General features: G+C 40.2%; 1 protein-coding gene across 7 annotated transcripts in view; it reads left to right on the top strand.

Moving 5' to 3' along the window:
- PSD3 (pleckstrin and Sec7 domain containing 3) overlaps positions 1 to 16,710 on the top strand; it is a 489,705-nt gene that overhangs the window by 254,959 nt on the left and 218,036 nt on the right. The window lies entirely within an intron of this gene.

Here is a 16,710-nt window from a genome sequence, read left to right as displayed (position 1 = left end):
TGTTTACTTTCTGCGTTCTTTTATCTCATTCTCTACATGGCAGGTAGGTAAACATAAATCTTTGGAAAAAGAAACAACTGTTTTACATGCTAGCGCTGAGCATAATTTTAAAAAGTACCATATTATCTGCGCGTCTGGAGTTGTTCTAGCTGTAATGCGTGTGGTCTGTTATCTTCTTTGTCCACTAGATGGCAGAGACTGTGCTTTTACTTTTGGTTTTGATTTTTGGTTAGCTATGAGGGTTGACACAGGATTGCAGAAAGAGGATGTTAAGTTAGATCTGAAAGTGTTGACTATGTTTTCACTAAATACAGTAGCAAGTGTTAAGAGCTAAGGTTTTCAAACACCCCTCAGCTTACCTGGTCTTTTGCTTGTTGAAATGTCAATATAGTCTACTTAAAGTATAGGATGAACTTATTAAATTTATGATTATAACTATACTTTCACCTTTCACAGAGGTGGAATTTTAGCTTTTACTTAAATTGTTCACATTAGAGAAAATAAATGTTTTAGTTAAATATAGATCAAATATAGATAGATCAACATGTACATAGCACAAAAATTATTTCATAGTCCCACGTCCATTTATTTTGAAGATAAAATCATGTTTCTTGTAATTAGCCTAACATCATCCCTTGATTTGCCATATGGTTTTTACCTTGCAATTAAGAAGTCACATTAAAAGAACTAAAACTTAGGTAATGGCCCTGATTTGTTCTTCTGTTCCAAAAGGTCACACCTTATTGTAAACAAGAAAAAGGATAACTCCTTTTCTTGTTCTCCTCTTTAAGAAAGGCGAGCGGAGCTGTATGGGGTCCTTAAGATGGACTGAGGGGGACAAGCCTCTGTTTAACAGGGCAGTAAAATGTCTTGCGGAAATGAAGGTACCGGGGTTCAGTCCCACAGCGTGAGCCTTGAAGTGAGTGTCAGAGTCTGACACTAATTCAGCTTGGCGTGGGGCCGGCCAGCCAGCATGCCGTCCTAGCCTCTGTTTTCCTGTTACCAGTGAAGCAGGCTCTCACTGCTTTCCTCTTTCATCCTGTGACCCCCTTCTCCCCTCACTCAGTTTCTTAATCTGACTATCAGCTGAAGGAGACACTTTGATTATGCTTGTCCACACGTGACATTGACCCAAGCCAGTGGGTCCCAGCGCCGGGGATCTTCTTCACGTCGGCTGTCCTGCGGTCCTAGCCATACACGATACTTGTGTGTTTACTCTGTTCAGACTGAGAAGATGTGTGAGAAAGAAGAAAAGAATCTAGTAACAGTCTGACTCTTTTTTCCAGGTTGAATATGTCATAGAACTTCTGGAGAAGTAGCCAGAGTTGCAGGCATTTGTTTCTGTTAAGGGGGCCTCCCTGGTGGTTCAGTGGTAAAGAATCCGCCGGCCAGTGCAGGGGATGTAGGTTCAGTCCCTGGGTTGGGATGATCCCCTGGAGAAAGAAGTGGCAGCTTGTTTCAGTATTCTTGCCTGGAGAATCCCACAGACAGAGGAGCCTGGCAGGCTATACAGTCCATGGGGTCGCAAGAGTCAGACATGACTTAGCGATTAATAAACTACTACCACCATTTCTGTTAAAACTGGATTGGTTTCTAAAAAGCTAATATTGTTTTAATAATACTTTCAAATAAACATGTATCTTATTAATCACAATAATTTGAAACATAGCATTAAATAAAGGTGTGAGGTTTGTTATTTATTCAGATAACTCCACATGCTTGATACACAAACAGGACACCCTGGGGTATCCTGTGCATGGGTTCAGAACCCCAGGTCTTGGATTCGCTCATCTTCCATGTTTAAAGAATTGAAAAGAGATTAAGAGATTACCACACTTCTTTTTGGCAATTGGAATATAAGAGAGAGTTTATATAAATGAATGGTTTAGTATTATCTTGATATATGCCAATCATACATAATTAACAACTAGTTATAGTGGCAGAATTACATATGAGGGAGAAAATGATAAATACAAATCTCTCTGTATCTTCAAAATCATGTTTTTAGTGATTATTAGTTCTCAGCTTTGTTTTGAAAAGTGTATGCTCCATATTGGAGATTGTCATTTAAGTTTTGTATATTAGACTTTTTAATTCTTGTATACAATGAATACTGTTACAAGACTGTTGAATATATAGTAGCTGTCATAAAAACTAACCGTGTGAAAATGTGTTTCTCTTCTTTTCCTCCTCTGGATTCTTTTTAAAAATAAATTTTCCTTCCAGGTGGTAAGTTTTTAATCCATAATTTTGGATGTAGTGTCTCTTGCATCATGATTACCTGAATTATGGTGCAGTGTCTGACTTACTAGCATGGCTCCTATGAAAGTGAATCATTCATAAAGACTATAAAGTGAATTATTTCTAATATCTCCACCTTTCACCCTCTCCTTATTCACCTCTCATTACTTAGTCCAGAGCCAGAGTAATCCTCTTGGGAATGAACTAATAATCCACTTCCCTTTTCTTCCCTGCCATTGTGTCTTAACCGCAGTGTAATGGCATGACCTTTCTAAGAAGTGCTGAGACAAGCCTGCGCTCACGCTCTCGGTGGGGAGGGTGTAACCTGGGAGGTTCTCTTAAGGCCGCTCATCGGGAATCTTCCTGTGCCATGGAACGACATGTTGAAAACGCATTGGCGTGGGCCTTTGTTCTTCCTGCTAATCTCACTAATGAAATGGGGGAAGGCGTACTAACAGCGAGTCTAATACCGTGCTGTATGTTGGAATGCTTTCCCAGCTTCCCCTTTTCTAGTTTATTCTGTCGTTAAACAAACACTTTAGTGTTCATGCTCCACTCCAAGTTTGCTGCCATCTGGGTAAGGATCAGAAGTCAGATCGAGCGGTGTTGGTAGGCTCACCACCCTTCGCCAGGTTGCCTACAGAGGTGGTGAGGGCTATCTGAGGTGCTGCGGTGGAGAAGCACTGGGGGAGGGGGTCTCTTAATTACATGCATTTCACTAAGTGGGCCGCAGAAACGCAGTCTGCAATATATACAGTATTTTTGGGAGAAATTCATTGCGATGTTATAGTCATTTCATTGGAACTAAAGAATAGTGATTCCCTCTGTACCTACTTTAAAAAATGTGAATGATTTTTATCATTATTATACCAATAATATGGACTTACTTTTACTTACCTGCAAGTGGTTTACTAACCTTTTAAGTAAGTATTTTCTAACTGTGGTCACTTTTGCCAAGTAATCTCTTTTTTTTTAAATGCCCCTTCGTCTATGAAGTCTGTATGTGAGTTAGACTTTTGTACATACAGATCACTTTCTATCAAAACAGTAAACATTTATTTTTCTCTTGTTCTGTTGGACAAGTTATACTGAGTATTGTTACTATCAACAAGCAGAGAATTGAAACTCTATTTTTTAAAGCCTTACATTTTATTGGAAATAGTGTGAATAAAATGATTTATCCTGTTAGAATACATTCATACCTTTTCCTTTTCTGGGCTACTCTGCAGGTATGCTCTATTAACTTAGAGTATCTCTCTTGTCCTCCATTCATATTCAAAATCCAGCCTCTTGAATCCAAGACTGAAGGCAGGCAGCAGGGCTGGGACAGTGGTCGGGAGGACTGGACCCTGAAATGGGAGGAAGTTTCAGAAGAAGAACTGAGATGCAGTAGAGAGTGGGGTAGGCGGAAGCATAGGAGTTGGCCAGTTTCTCAGCTGAAGGTCCGAAGCAATCCACAAGACAGTGCTGCCCAGGTCAGGCCACGGTCAGAGGCAGCAGCCAAGGCATTGCTGTCGATCAAGATTTTGCGACAAAATCCGCCCTTTAACACCACAGCTCGGGATTTTCAGTGACAATTTTTATCTGAAGTGTGTCTGTGCTTTGTGGCAGAGCCAGGCCCCCAACCACCCCACTCCACCCCGCCCCCACCATGCATGGGGGTGGGGAGGGGGGTGTGGTCCTTCTGGAGCCTGTCTGGGCTGGGCGCCTGCGGATGCCCTGTCCTTGGGATCCTCGGCCTGCTGCTCATTACCTTCAGGTTTGTTGCACAGGGCAGGACCTTACTGGTTTTTTGAGGGGTTGAGTTATGGGTTAGATAAGGGGTAAAACCACAGCAAGGACACTGTACTGGTATAGGAGAGAAAGAAGTCAAGGAATACAGTACAGCTTTTATGATAGGATAATGTCAAAAAGTTGTGTAGTTCCATTGGAGATAGCTCTTAGGAACTCATTATGTTTCAATTTGTAAACTGTGTGAATAATTGTGATAATTCAAAGATGGGCTCTCTAGGACACTGAAATTTTGAAGGCTGGGTTAAATAAATATTTGGTTATTATCAGAAGTGGAAAATGACTGTTGTAAGACTTGCAATTGAAGAATTTTAATGCTTTTCCTTTTCATGTCGTGCTGTCTCATCTCTCCACCCTCAGGAGCAGCACAGATCTCCGTGAGGTTGCTAGGTAGTCATTTTACACCTCAGGAAACCTCTGTGGGCGCCTGCGGTTGCCGTCCTGGTAGCTGACATCTGCCCCCTCCTGTGGTGCGGTGGTCTCTGTGGACCCCTCTTCGTGTCCCTGCAGCCTTGTTCCTCGGTCCCTCTTCCAGGAGAGCCAGCCCTGGCTGCAGTTTCTTTTTCTATCTGACCCCTGTCCCTCTGTGGACCTCCAGCCATGGGTGATCTTTATCTCCAGTAAGCCTCCTTGCCTTGGAGTCCTCTTTTACAGCCCTTGGTGCTGCGTCCTTCCTTTTCCGGTTGGACTCTGCAGCCGCAGTGACTCTTCCAGGCTCTCATCACTTCAGACTGGCAACTGCCTGGAATTTTAGTAGGAATCCTTACTTAAGTGCGTCAGAGTCAATCACGCACGGGGGCATCTTCCTGGCTTTCCTCACTCCTCAAGATGACGGCCTCCCTTTCCATTTTCCTTCCCTGCATTTCTTCCTCCCTGTCCCTACCCTCTTCTCTTTCTTTTTGGCAGTTCTGCTTTTCTTAGAATCGGGTCATACTTATAAAACACAGCGGGTGTAGCTTTCCAGTTGAGTCAGTGGGGCTCATTTAGGGACCTCAGATCCTCTCACTGGCACATTGTTCAGCCACTCCACCCTTCTCTCTCTTACCAGGATGTGTTTTCACATTTGCACAGATCATTAGTACAAGGTGATAAAGGAAAGCAGACTGAACTCTCATTAAGGCAGGGTTGGCTCTTTCCTCCCGCAGATAGTTTGGGGAAGAGGGGGAATGAGGAAGAGGAAGGGGATAGGAACCTCCGACCTCTGACCCTCTTATTTACTTTAATGTCTGTCTTTCTAGACAATCATGTTAGAAGCAGAGATCAGTCTTTGAATTAATAATGAGAACAGTCTATTCCTTTATCTTCTCAAATTTTAGAGAAACTAATTTTTATGAAGCAGTAATAAAGCCAGCTACTAAATAATTCTCAAGCTTTTTGTTCTCAGGTCCCTTTATACTCTTATATTTTGAGGGCCACCAAAAAACTTTTACTTATATCTGTTAATATGTACCGTATTAAAAACTAAAGTTGATGATTTAGAAAATTTATTGAATCACTTTAAAATAGCATTAATAAACCAATTAAATGAATAATATACTTCTGCCAGACCACCTGACCTGCCTCTTGAGAAACCTGTAGGCTGGTCAAGAAACAACAGTTAGAAACGAACATAGAACAACAGACTGGTTCCAAATCGGGAAAGGAGTATGTCAAGGCTGTATATTGTTACCCTGCTTATTTAACTTATATGCCAAGTACATCATGAGAAGTGCTGGACTGGATGAAGCACAAGCTGGAATCAAGATTGCCGGGAGAAATATCAATAACCTCAGATACACAGATGACACCACCCTTGTAACAGAAAGTGAAGAAGAACTAAAGAGCCTCTAGATGAAAGTGAAAGAGGAGAGTGAAAAAGATGGCTTAAAGCTCAACATTCAGAAAACGAAGATCATGGCATCTGGTCCCATCACTTCATGGCCAATAGATGGGGAAACAATGGAAACAGTCAGAGACTATTTTGAGGGGCTCCAAAATCACTGCAGGTGGTGACTGCAGCCATGAAATTAAAAGATGTTTGCTCCTTGGAAGAAAAGCTATGACCAACCTAAATAGCATATTCAAAAGCAGAGATATTACTCTGCCAACAAAGGTGTGTCTAGTCAAGGCTATGGTTTTTCCAGTGGTCATATATGGATGTGAGAGTTGGACTATAAAGAAAGCTGAGCACCGAAGAATTGATGCTTTTGAACTGTGGTGTTGGAGAAGACTCTTGAGAGTGCCTTGGGTAAGGAGATCCAACCAGTCAATCCTAAAGGAAATCAATCCTGAATATTCACTGGAAGGACTGATGCTAAAGCTCCAATACTTTGGCCCCCTGATGTGAAGAACTGACTCTTTTTAAAAGACCCTCATGCTAGGAAAGATGGAAGGTGAGAGGAAAAGGGGGCAACAGGATGAGATGGCTGGATGGCATCACTGACTCGATGGACATGAGTCTGAGTGAACTTTGGGAGTTGGTGATGGACAGGGAGGCCTGGCATGCTGCGATTCATGGGGTCACCAAGAGTCGGACACGACTGAGCCACTGAATTGAACTGATGAGTAATAATTATACTTAAACAAAATTTAGTGAAAAAATAAGCATTTAAAAATTTTTGAAAATCTCTTTCATGTTTGGTTTAATAGTAGACTGCTAGATTCTCTGCTTCCACATTTTGTCACAGTATATCACAAGTCAGGTAGCTTCTAGAATACTCCACTGTAACTTACGAGAGAGACTGAAAAATGTTTTTAATAATTTTCAGTTATTATGAAAATAGGTTTGACTTCATGGATATCCTGAACAGAATCCCTGAACCGTTCTTTGAGAATCACTGTGTTACAATAGTATTTTCAGTTGCCGTACATATTTCTTTTCTTCATGCTATTTCTGGCTCCTTTTTCAGTGGCAATGTATTATAGAAGTGCTGGGGGAAATCCCAGTAATATTTCAGGTATCTCTAAAGGTTGAACTTTTAGCACACTAGCTTTGTGTTTGGGGTTTATGAATGAGTACTTTGAATATCACAGTTACAGCTTCCTGGTTTGTAAATTTACAAAGGATCCTGTTTTTTGCCAGCTAATCATGTGCATTAAAAACTGGACACCTGAGGGCAGCAGAACACAGTTAAGCTTGTTTGATAGAGACGCACAGGAAACCCAAGCCAAGAAGCAGCTTTCAGCAGAGCTCCAGAGCTGAAGCCATTACCAAGTCAGCAGCGTGCTCTTTCAGCACTTACTGTAACATGCTGGAGGAGGTGGCGTTGCCATGTGGGAGGGTATGCCTGCTGTGTCTTAATATCTCAAGATTTATGAAGCCAGATTTTACCAATGGACCAAGAGAGCCTTCAGTTTCTCCGAAAGCATGTTTTCCAGAAAGCTTCCGGACTTTATACTATTAAAAATGAAAAATTCGAGGATTGCTTTGCTAATTCTTCAACCTTTCGGCCAGAGTGTAGACTGTGGGCTGCTTCCTGGTGAGTGCAGAGTCGAGATGCCACTTCAGCAGCAGCTCACCCTCAGGCCTGAGCGAGGGTCAGGTCTTGGCTGGAGCTGCATTCTCAAGGAAGCGGGCTCAAAGCAAAGCCGTGGTCACGCTTAGGCTGTAAGTCCAAACGTACAGTTTTGGACTGTAGCTTGTGTGGTGCCGAAGACGGTGCTAAGAAAGAAACTCTCCATCTTACCTTTCGTCCTTCACTCTCAGTTACCTCTGAAGTCCGGAGCTGATTATCTGCTGGGGTGGGGAAAAAATGCCACCACTTTATCAGAGGATAAACCCAAAAGTAAAGTCCAGAGTGTGTCAGATGCCTGACCCATTTGCTTACCCGTGACGCGTCCTTGGGACCGGGGCTGCCTCCTTCCATTTTCCTGCAGCCTCATGCTCAGACGCTCCAGTCGTGTGCAACTCTTTGCAACCCTGTGGAGCCTTAGTGCACCAGGCTCTTCTGCTGTGAGATTCTCCAAGCAAGACTGCTGGAGTGAGTTGCCATGCCCTCCTCCAGGGAGTCTTCCCAACGCAGGGATTGAACCTGTGTCTCCTGCATTGCAAGCAGATTCTCTTACCAATGACCCACTGGGGAAGCCCTTCTTATCGACTAAGGGCCTGCAAACTATGCCCCACAGTCCAGCTGGTTTTCCTGAACACGGTCACACACATTTGCAGACTAAAATGACAGTGTTGAGTAGTTATAACAGGGATCTTACAGCCTGTAAAGCCTAGAATATTTCTTATCTGATCCCTGACAGAAATTTACAAAACTTGTCTCTTGCCCTGGTCTATGAAACCTTCTACTTCCTCCCTAAACATAGTAGGTAAGGCTGAGGAGGATCCTTTTACCTAACGTTCTAAATGAGAAACGTGTTTACATCCAAGTTATATTTTTCATTCATCAAATGCTTTATCTCTAAAAGGAAACAAATGGAGAAAACACTCTTTATTTTTAAGAAAATATATTTTTAAATGACTATTTAGTCATTTTGGGAGAATAACCTTAAATTTATCTGGGAGTGAGAACCCCCAGTCTGGGTTTTTTTTTTTTTTTTTTTTTTTTTAACTTTTTGACTAATATTTTCTCTCAGTAAGGATAGTACCTTAATTGGCTAAATTGTCAAGATTCGGGCCTGACTGGTATTTTTGGGATTTCAGATAAAATTCTTTTTGTGGCTTCTCCATTTTAAGTTTGATTAAAAATGCCTCCAGATTTTAAAGATATGATCTCCAGATTTACATTCTTTGAACATCTCAGATTTGATTGGAAGTACTGTATTGATTCCAAAAAATAATTTTTGTGCCTTTCAGTGCATAGGAGGCCTTTTCAAATTTCTGTGCTTTATTCATTTAATGGGAAAGAATTCAGAATATCAGAAAGTTTTATGAAAGTGCTGCCTTGGCATGCAACTGCCAGCATTTGTTTCCGAGCAGGCCTCCTCTTGCCCAAAGTCATGATTCAACTTGAAAAGAAAACAAGACTAGAACCATGATGCCTGTGAACTGTTGGGATACAAAGTCAGTGATTAGAGTGAGCTTTGACAGTATTTGTTTGAATAATAGTTTTTCAAATTAACTGATACAAATTGGTATAACGAGGTCTCATAAGTACTTATAAGGACTGTTTCTTGATGACAAAGACCATTTTCCTTTGACTCCCTGATAAAAATAGCATAAAGACTTGGGGACTGTTTAACTATAGATGTCAGCAAGACACAAAGTGGACTGATCTGACCCTTTGCTTTTGCTCCTAGACCTCACCGGGAAGAATTACTAGTGAGGCAGAGGAGGACAGTAAGTTGCAGGTATAAACAACCTTGACTATTCAGGAAGTTAGCTTACAGAAATAAGAGGATTATAAGAGAATGCTGTCAACAATTGTATGTTAACAAAAGATCACGCAAGTGAAATGGACAGGTTCCTAGAATGATAAATACTGTTGAAACTGAGTCAAGGAGAAATAGAAAATCTGAATAGACCTATAGCAAATAAAGAGACTGACTTAATAATAAATAAAACTTTCCTCAAAGAAAAGCCCAAGACCAGATGGCTTTATTTGTGAATTGTTCTAAACATTTACAGAGGCTTTGGTATAAATCCTTCACAAAATCTTCAGAAAAAAATAAAAGGGGAGTGATTACTTTTCAAAGCACTCTATGAGGACTATACTACCCTGATACCAAAACCAGACAAAACTATCACAAGAAAACTGATATCCTTTATGAATAGCCCTGTGAATATAGACTCAAAATCCTTAGAGAAAGGAAAACATAGTCTAGCAATATATAAAAAGGACTATATGTTCTAACCATTTGAGATTTATTGTAGGAATGCAGGATTGGTTCAACATATGAAAATCGATCTAATCTCCTTATTAATGGAATAAAAGAGAAAAGCCATGATTATCTCAGTAAACACATAAGCACTGCTAAAATCCAACACCATTTTATAACTAAAGGGAAAATATCTAATATGCCAGGAATAAAAAGGAATTTCATTAATTCCTAAAAATGAACATTTATTAAAAACTCACAGCTAACATCATACTTTCTGGAAAAGTTGGAAGACTTTTTGTGCCCCAGATCAGAAACAAGGCAAAAGTGTCTACCCTTGCCACTTCTTTGTTACATACTGAAGATTTTATCCAGGGTGAGTAGGCAAGGAAAAATAATAAAACACGTCATGATTAGAATGAAATAAGTAAAATTTTCTCTGTTTGCAGAAGACTTGATCTTTTATATAGAAAATCCTAAGGAATCTACAAAAGGAAAAAAATGATTAGAGTCTAAAAAACAGTTCAGCAAGGCTGCAGAATAAAAGTTGAATATACAAAGATCATTTGCATTGCTGATACTGTCAATGAGCAATATGAAAATTGCATGTTTTGTTTACAGTATCATCAGAAATACTAAGATACTTAAGAATAAACTTAACAAACTAAGATGAATGCATTGACGTTGAAAACTACAAAACATTGTTGAAAGAAACCAAGTAAGTGGAAAGTAATTTAATGGTATTGGATTGGAACCCTTAGTTTAAAGTGCCATGCTCTCCAAAGTGATCTTCAGATTCAACACAGTCATCCTCAAAATGCTAGCTGACCTTTCTTCCCCCACAGAAAATTGATAAGCTGCTACTGCAATTCAATTACAATTTCTATCCATGTCCCAATGGCATTTTTTTGCAGAAAAGAAAAATTTATCCAAAAATTCACATGGAATCTCAAGGGACTGTGAATAGCCTAAACAGACTTGAAAAACAACAAAACTAGAGAACTCACACCTCCTGATTTCAAAACATATTACACATCTACAATAAAGAGTGTGATACTGGTGTAAAGACAGGCAAATAGACACATGGAATACAATACAGAGCCCCAAATAAACTCTTGTATATATACTTTTTAATGATCTTCAACAAGAGTGCCAAGACTACTCAATGGAGAAAGGATAGTCTCTTCAACAAATGGTGCTGGGAATAAAGGACATCCAAAGCAGAAAGTGAAGTTGTACCCTTATACCATATAAAAGATTAACTCAACGTAGATTAAAGGCCTAAAGTGACAAAACTATGAAAATAAAACATAGAGATAAAGCTTCATAATGTTGGACTTGGCAATGATTTCTTGGATCTGACATTCAAACCATAGGTAGCAAAATTCAAAGTAGACACATGGGCTTACTTCAAACTTGCAAACTTTTGCACACAAAAGGACACTACAAAGTGAAATGACAACCTACAGAAAGGGAGAAAATATTTGCAAATCTTACATCTGATGAGTAATTAATATTCAGAATATGTAACAAACTCCTACAACTCTACAACAACAGTAAAGTTAATTACCCCAATAAAAAGAGGGAAAAAGATTTGAATTAGACATTTATCTGAAGATATTATACAAATAACAAAGAAGCATATGAAAAAATTCTCAACTTTCACTAACTGTCAGAGAAATGCCAATCAAAACTACCTCATACCTATGAGGATGGCTACTGTTTTTCTTTTTTTAAAGCAAAATAACAGAAGGTGGCAAGTACAGGGAGAAACTGGAATCCTTGTATGCTGTTGGTGGGATTGTAAAATGGTGCACCCCTATGGAAAGTAACACGGCAGTTCCTTAAAAAATTAGAAATAGCGCATGATACCCCTATCCTATTTCTGGCTATATATCTAAAAGATTTGAAAGCAGGATCTCAAGGAGATATTTGCATACCCATGTTCATAGCAGTACTTCACAAAGCCGAGAAGTGGAACACCCCACATGTGCATCAGTGGATAAGCTGTTGAACAAAATCGTAGTCTACATCTAATGAAATCCTCAGCCTTAAAAACGAGGGACCTCTGACGTATGCTGCAGAATGGACAAACTTTGAGAACACTGTGATCTCCCTTTCATGAGTTATCCAACTATTCAGAGTCCTTAGAACAGAAGGTAGAATGATAGTTTCCAGAAGGTGGAGGGGAGGTGGATGGGAAGTTATATAGAGTTTAAGATTTGCAAGATGAAGTAGCTCTGGAAATCTGTTTCACCACAGTGTGAAAATACATAACCTTACTGAACTGTGCACATAAAAACCATCAAGACAGTAAATTGCTTGTGTTTTTTTAACCATAACAAAAAGAATGCAGAGGTGAAAACAACTTGCTACAAAGCTATGAGAGTCAAGAAGAGTGTTACAGTGGCATTAGACCGAACGTCTCGATCTGTTCAATGGAGTTAAGAGTTAAGCAGCAAACCCTTGCTTTCCAGTTTGTTGGTCTTTGGCAAGGATGCCAAGGCCACTCATTGGAGAAAGAATGCATATGGTGCGGGACAGCTGGATAGTCATATGCAAAAGAATGAATCTAGATTTTTCTTTGCTGCTCTGTACAAAAATTAGTGCGAGATGGATCAAATATCTAAATGTAGGAGCTAACAGTATAACGTCTCTTAGAAAACATAGGAGTAAGTTTTTGTGACTTTGGATTGATTTGACATTAATTGGTTACATATGACACCAAAAGCACAAGCAACCGAAAAAAAAAGTAAATTGAAATGTCATCTAGATTAAAAATTTCCTCTGCTTCAAAGAACACCATCAAATGAGAAAAACATAATAGGAGACAGTATCTGCAAAGTACATATATAATAAGGAGTTTGTATCAAGAATATATAAAGGACACAACTCAAGAATAAAAGATAATAATAAAAGGACAAAGGATTTGAATCAGGATTTCTCCAAAGAATATGTACGTGTGGCCAGTAATGCATGAATGTATGCTGAAAATCACCAGTCATTGCTGCTGCTGCTGCTGCTGCTGCTAAGTTGCTTCAGTCGTGTCTGACTCTGTGCGACCCCGTAGACGGAAGGCAGCCTACCAGGCTCCTCCGTCCCTGGGATTTTCCAGGCAAGAACACTGGAGTGGGTTGCCATTTCCTTCTCCAAAGCATGAAAGTGAAAAGTGAAAGTGAAGTTGCTCAGTCGTGTCCGACTCTTTTTGACCCCATGGACTGCAGCCTACCAGGCTTCTCCGTCCATGGGAGTTTCCAAGCAAGTGTACTGGAGTAGGTTGCCATTGCCTTCTCAGTCATTAGGGAAATCCAGATCAGAAGCACAGGACACCAGTTTACACCCACTAGGTTGGCTTAAATAAAAAGGACAGATAAGTGTTAGAGAGGATATAGAGAAACTGAAACTCTCACACGCTTTTAGTGGGTATGTAAACTGGTGCCTGCAGTTCCTCAAATGATTTAACACAGAGTTGCCATATGACCCAGCAATCCCACTCCTTGGTTTTACACATAGGAGGAATGAAAACAAGTCCACCCAAACTTGTATGCAAATATTTTTAGCTATATTATAGGAACCACAATGTGGAGGCAGTCCAAGTAGCCACCAGTTTCTGAATGGATAAACAGAATTTAGTATGTTCATATAATGGAATGTTGTTTGGCAATAAAAAGAACTTAAGTACTGGTTAATGCTACAGTATGGGAGAACCTTGAAAGCATTATGCTAAATGAAAGAAGCCAGTCATAAAAGACTGAATTTGTATGATTCCATTTATGTGACATGTCCTGCATAGGCAGCTCCGCAGGGCTTAGTAAATAAGAAGTTTGTTATTGGTGTTCAAGAGAATGGGTAATGAGGATGGGAGAGAGGTCTAAGAGTGACGGCTAGTGGATATAGAGCGGCTTTTCGGGTGATAAAAATGGTCTCAGTTTAGACGGGTGATGGCCATACTGCTTTAACAATATGCTAAGAATTATTGAATTGTATTGTTCACAAGAATGAATGTTATATGAATTACATTTTGATAAAGCTGGTGTTTTTTTTAAAAGTTATAGCAAGTTGACGCTTGTATAACTGACATATTGACACTTACAGGTAACTTACTGGCATATTTTTTAAAATCTTTTTTTTGCTCCTGGTATTTGTGATTTTGTCTACTTTTCCATAGTTTTATTTTTGTTTGTATAACATGTTTTTATATTTGGGAGTCTTGATATTGTTTTATTTGATACTTATTTTAACAAAAATTACACAAATTGAGATTAAAATTTCAGTTTCTTATTACCAAAAGACTCAGGTGTTTCAATATAAAGCATTCTAAAACAAGTTTTATCATTATTAACATTGTAAGGATTAAAAACAGATAATGTCATTAAGTGAACCCATGGACTGTAGCCTACCAGGCTCCTCCCTCCGTGGGATTTTCCAGTCAAGAATACTGGAATGGGTTGCCCTTTCATTCTATAGGAGATCTTCCTGACCCAGGGATTGAACCCGGGTCTCCCGCATGGTAGGCAGACGCTTTACCATCCGAGCCACCAGGGAAGTCCCCTGACAGGTCGGCATAAACCCCCGACAGGTTTCTGCCATGAGCTGTATGAGGTCACCATGGAACCGCAGAGCAGGGCTCCTCCCTTGCTTCGCGCAGAGCGTGTCATTCATTCACACAAGCACACTATAGAGTTAGTAAAGTACAGCAGAAAACATGTTCACTAGGAGAACAAAGAGCTAGAGCTCCAAGCATCCTTACCTTGTCCTCAAGGATCCCGGATGAGCCCCCAAGATGAAAAGTTGCTGCTGAACCATAAAAGACGCCAGGATTCTTGACCTCCAGAGGAGAAGAATTCAATCCGGGGCGAGTGATGAGGCTTGATCGCTCAGAGCTTTTGTGTAATAAAGTTCTATTAAAGTATAAAAGAGATAGAGAAAGCTTCTGATACAGACATCAGAAGGGGGCAGAAAGAGTGCCCCAGTGTTATCAAATCGCATATTAAAAAAACATTTTTGTTTTTAAGTGATGATTAAATTATGTCCGTTTTTAATTTTGTTAAAAGCAAACAATTGTAACCACCTAACTTGGAAAAGAATTTTTTACCTAGTCATTATTCATTCATTTTCTCAAATCCTTGAATCATATCCCGGAAAAGCCTTGCCAAATCATATCAAAATGACTGTTGATCATACTTGCTAGTTTTTAGCTTAGGTGGCACCCTGTTTGATCTGATACACTTGATAAGGGAAAATTGAGCTATTGTCTTTTTCAATATAATGTTAGGAAACAGTATTTTCCATTAAGGTTACTTTCTGTGCTTTAAATAAATTTCCACCGAAACTTGGGACTGCAGCTGCAATTTATTCAAGTTATAGGAAATATCTGCCAAATACATTAATTGGCAAAGCCAGTTCTCATTGTTAAAACATATTTATGCAGTCTTTCCTCTAAGTGTGACTATCTATGCTGTCTTTCCTGATGGAAGAGGCAAGGTTTCAAACAAAAGTTATAATTAATTAGCAAGCACTGGACAGATTGTTTCATGGTTTAAGGCAGAAGGGCAGTTGTGGAAAAGGAAGTGAGAAGCGGTGACTTTGAAGACACACAGGTGACTGTTCTCAGGCAGATGTATACTTTTTAAGTTCTGTATAAATATTCCCTCGAAACTGTCTATGGTTTTGCATTCCTTTTAAAGTCTTTGTCTCCAGAACATTCTGCACCAGCTTGCAGACTACTGTTCTACCCTACTCCTAGTCTCTGAATGAAATGAAATTGCGGGGCATGCATTGTCTTTGCCCACGTGTTGTGTGCAGGGCTGCATGGTGTTGGCACACTTTGCGTTCACTTGGACCACATTTGCCAGAGAGCCCCAATCTCTGCACTTTTGTTCTGCGTCCCCTACTCACGGGATGGGTTTCTGTGGGAGTCCAGACTCAACCTCAGAATCCTTCACAACTGGCAACTTTTATTAGCCAGTTGGAGCTGGCACTAGAGGCAATTCTGTCTCATAGCAATTTTATTAGTTTCCTCAGCATATTTGCATCTCGCCTCTTTTTACAGTTCACATTTTCTGTGTGTTTAGTCGCTCAGTCACGTCCAACTCTTTGCGACCCCGTGCACTGCCGCCTGCCAGGCTCCTGTGTCCATGGCAATTCTTCAGTCAAGGACATTGGAGTGGGTTGCCATGCCCTCCTCCAGGGGAATCTTCCTCACGCAGAGATTGAACCCAGGTCTCCTGCATTGCAGGTGGATTCTTTACTGTCTGAGCTATAAGGGAAGCCCTCACATTTTCTAATTTTTGTTTATGAATAAGATCATCTTTGGTTAAACTTAATATCCTTAAGTCAAGTTGAAAACGAGTTTGGAAACAGTTCTCCAAGGATCTCTTGCTTTTCTTACATTTTGTGAACTGAAGCTTGGTTGCCTTTGTTCTGGTCTGTCTTTTCAATGTTATTTCTGTGGTGAGCAGCATTGGAAAATTGACTTAGTGATTCCCAGAGCAGTGGTTAGATTTGTGTTTGACCTTGAAGGATACAAGCTGGTTTCTCTCTTTACAGCCAAGGGGTAGATGTACTTAGTTGTCCCGTTGTGAGGATTCAGGTTCCCAAACCGCAGCGCTCCTCCTCTGTGTGCAGGTGTCAGCTGGCCCCACTCAAGGTGCTCTGAGTGTTGGGACTCAGGGAAGTGGAGCAAGAAAGCGCTGGGGTTCTGGCCACTTCCGTTGTGATAAATTCCTGCGGTCCTGCTTCTGACTGCATTCGGCAGCCTGTGATAGACTAAGTTCTTAGCTTGAAGTAGCAGCCTGAAATCTCAGGTCCTTCATCACTCTTGGCAGTAGGTAGGAAATACAAATAAAGAAGCAAATAGCCATCAGAGTTCAGCTAAGAAATGTCATTTTATTCATGCTTTCCTGTAAAAACTACATTATATATTCTTTTCATAAA

The sequence above is a fragment of the Capra hircus genome, chromosome 27 (genome assembly GCF_001704415.2).
Source record: "Capra hircus breed San Clemente chromosome 27, ASM170441v1, whole genome shotgun sequence".
Taxonomy (NCBI): domain Eukaryota; kingdom Metazoa; phylum Chordata; class Mammalia; order Artiodactyla; family Bovidae; genus Capra; species Capra hircus.
The sequence above is the reverse complement of the archived record's forward strand: the minus strand, read 5'-3'. Positions and strand labels throughout refer to the sequence as shown.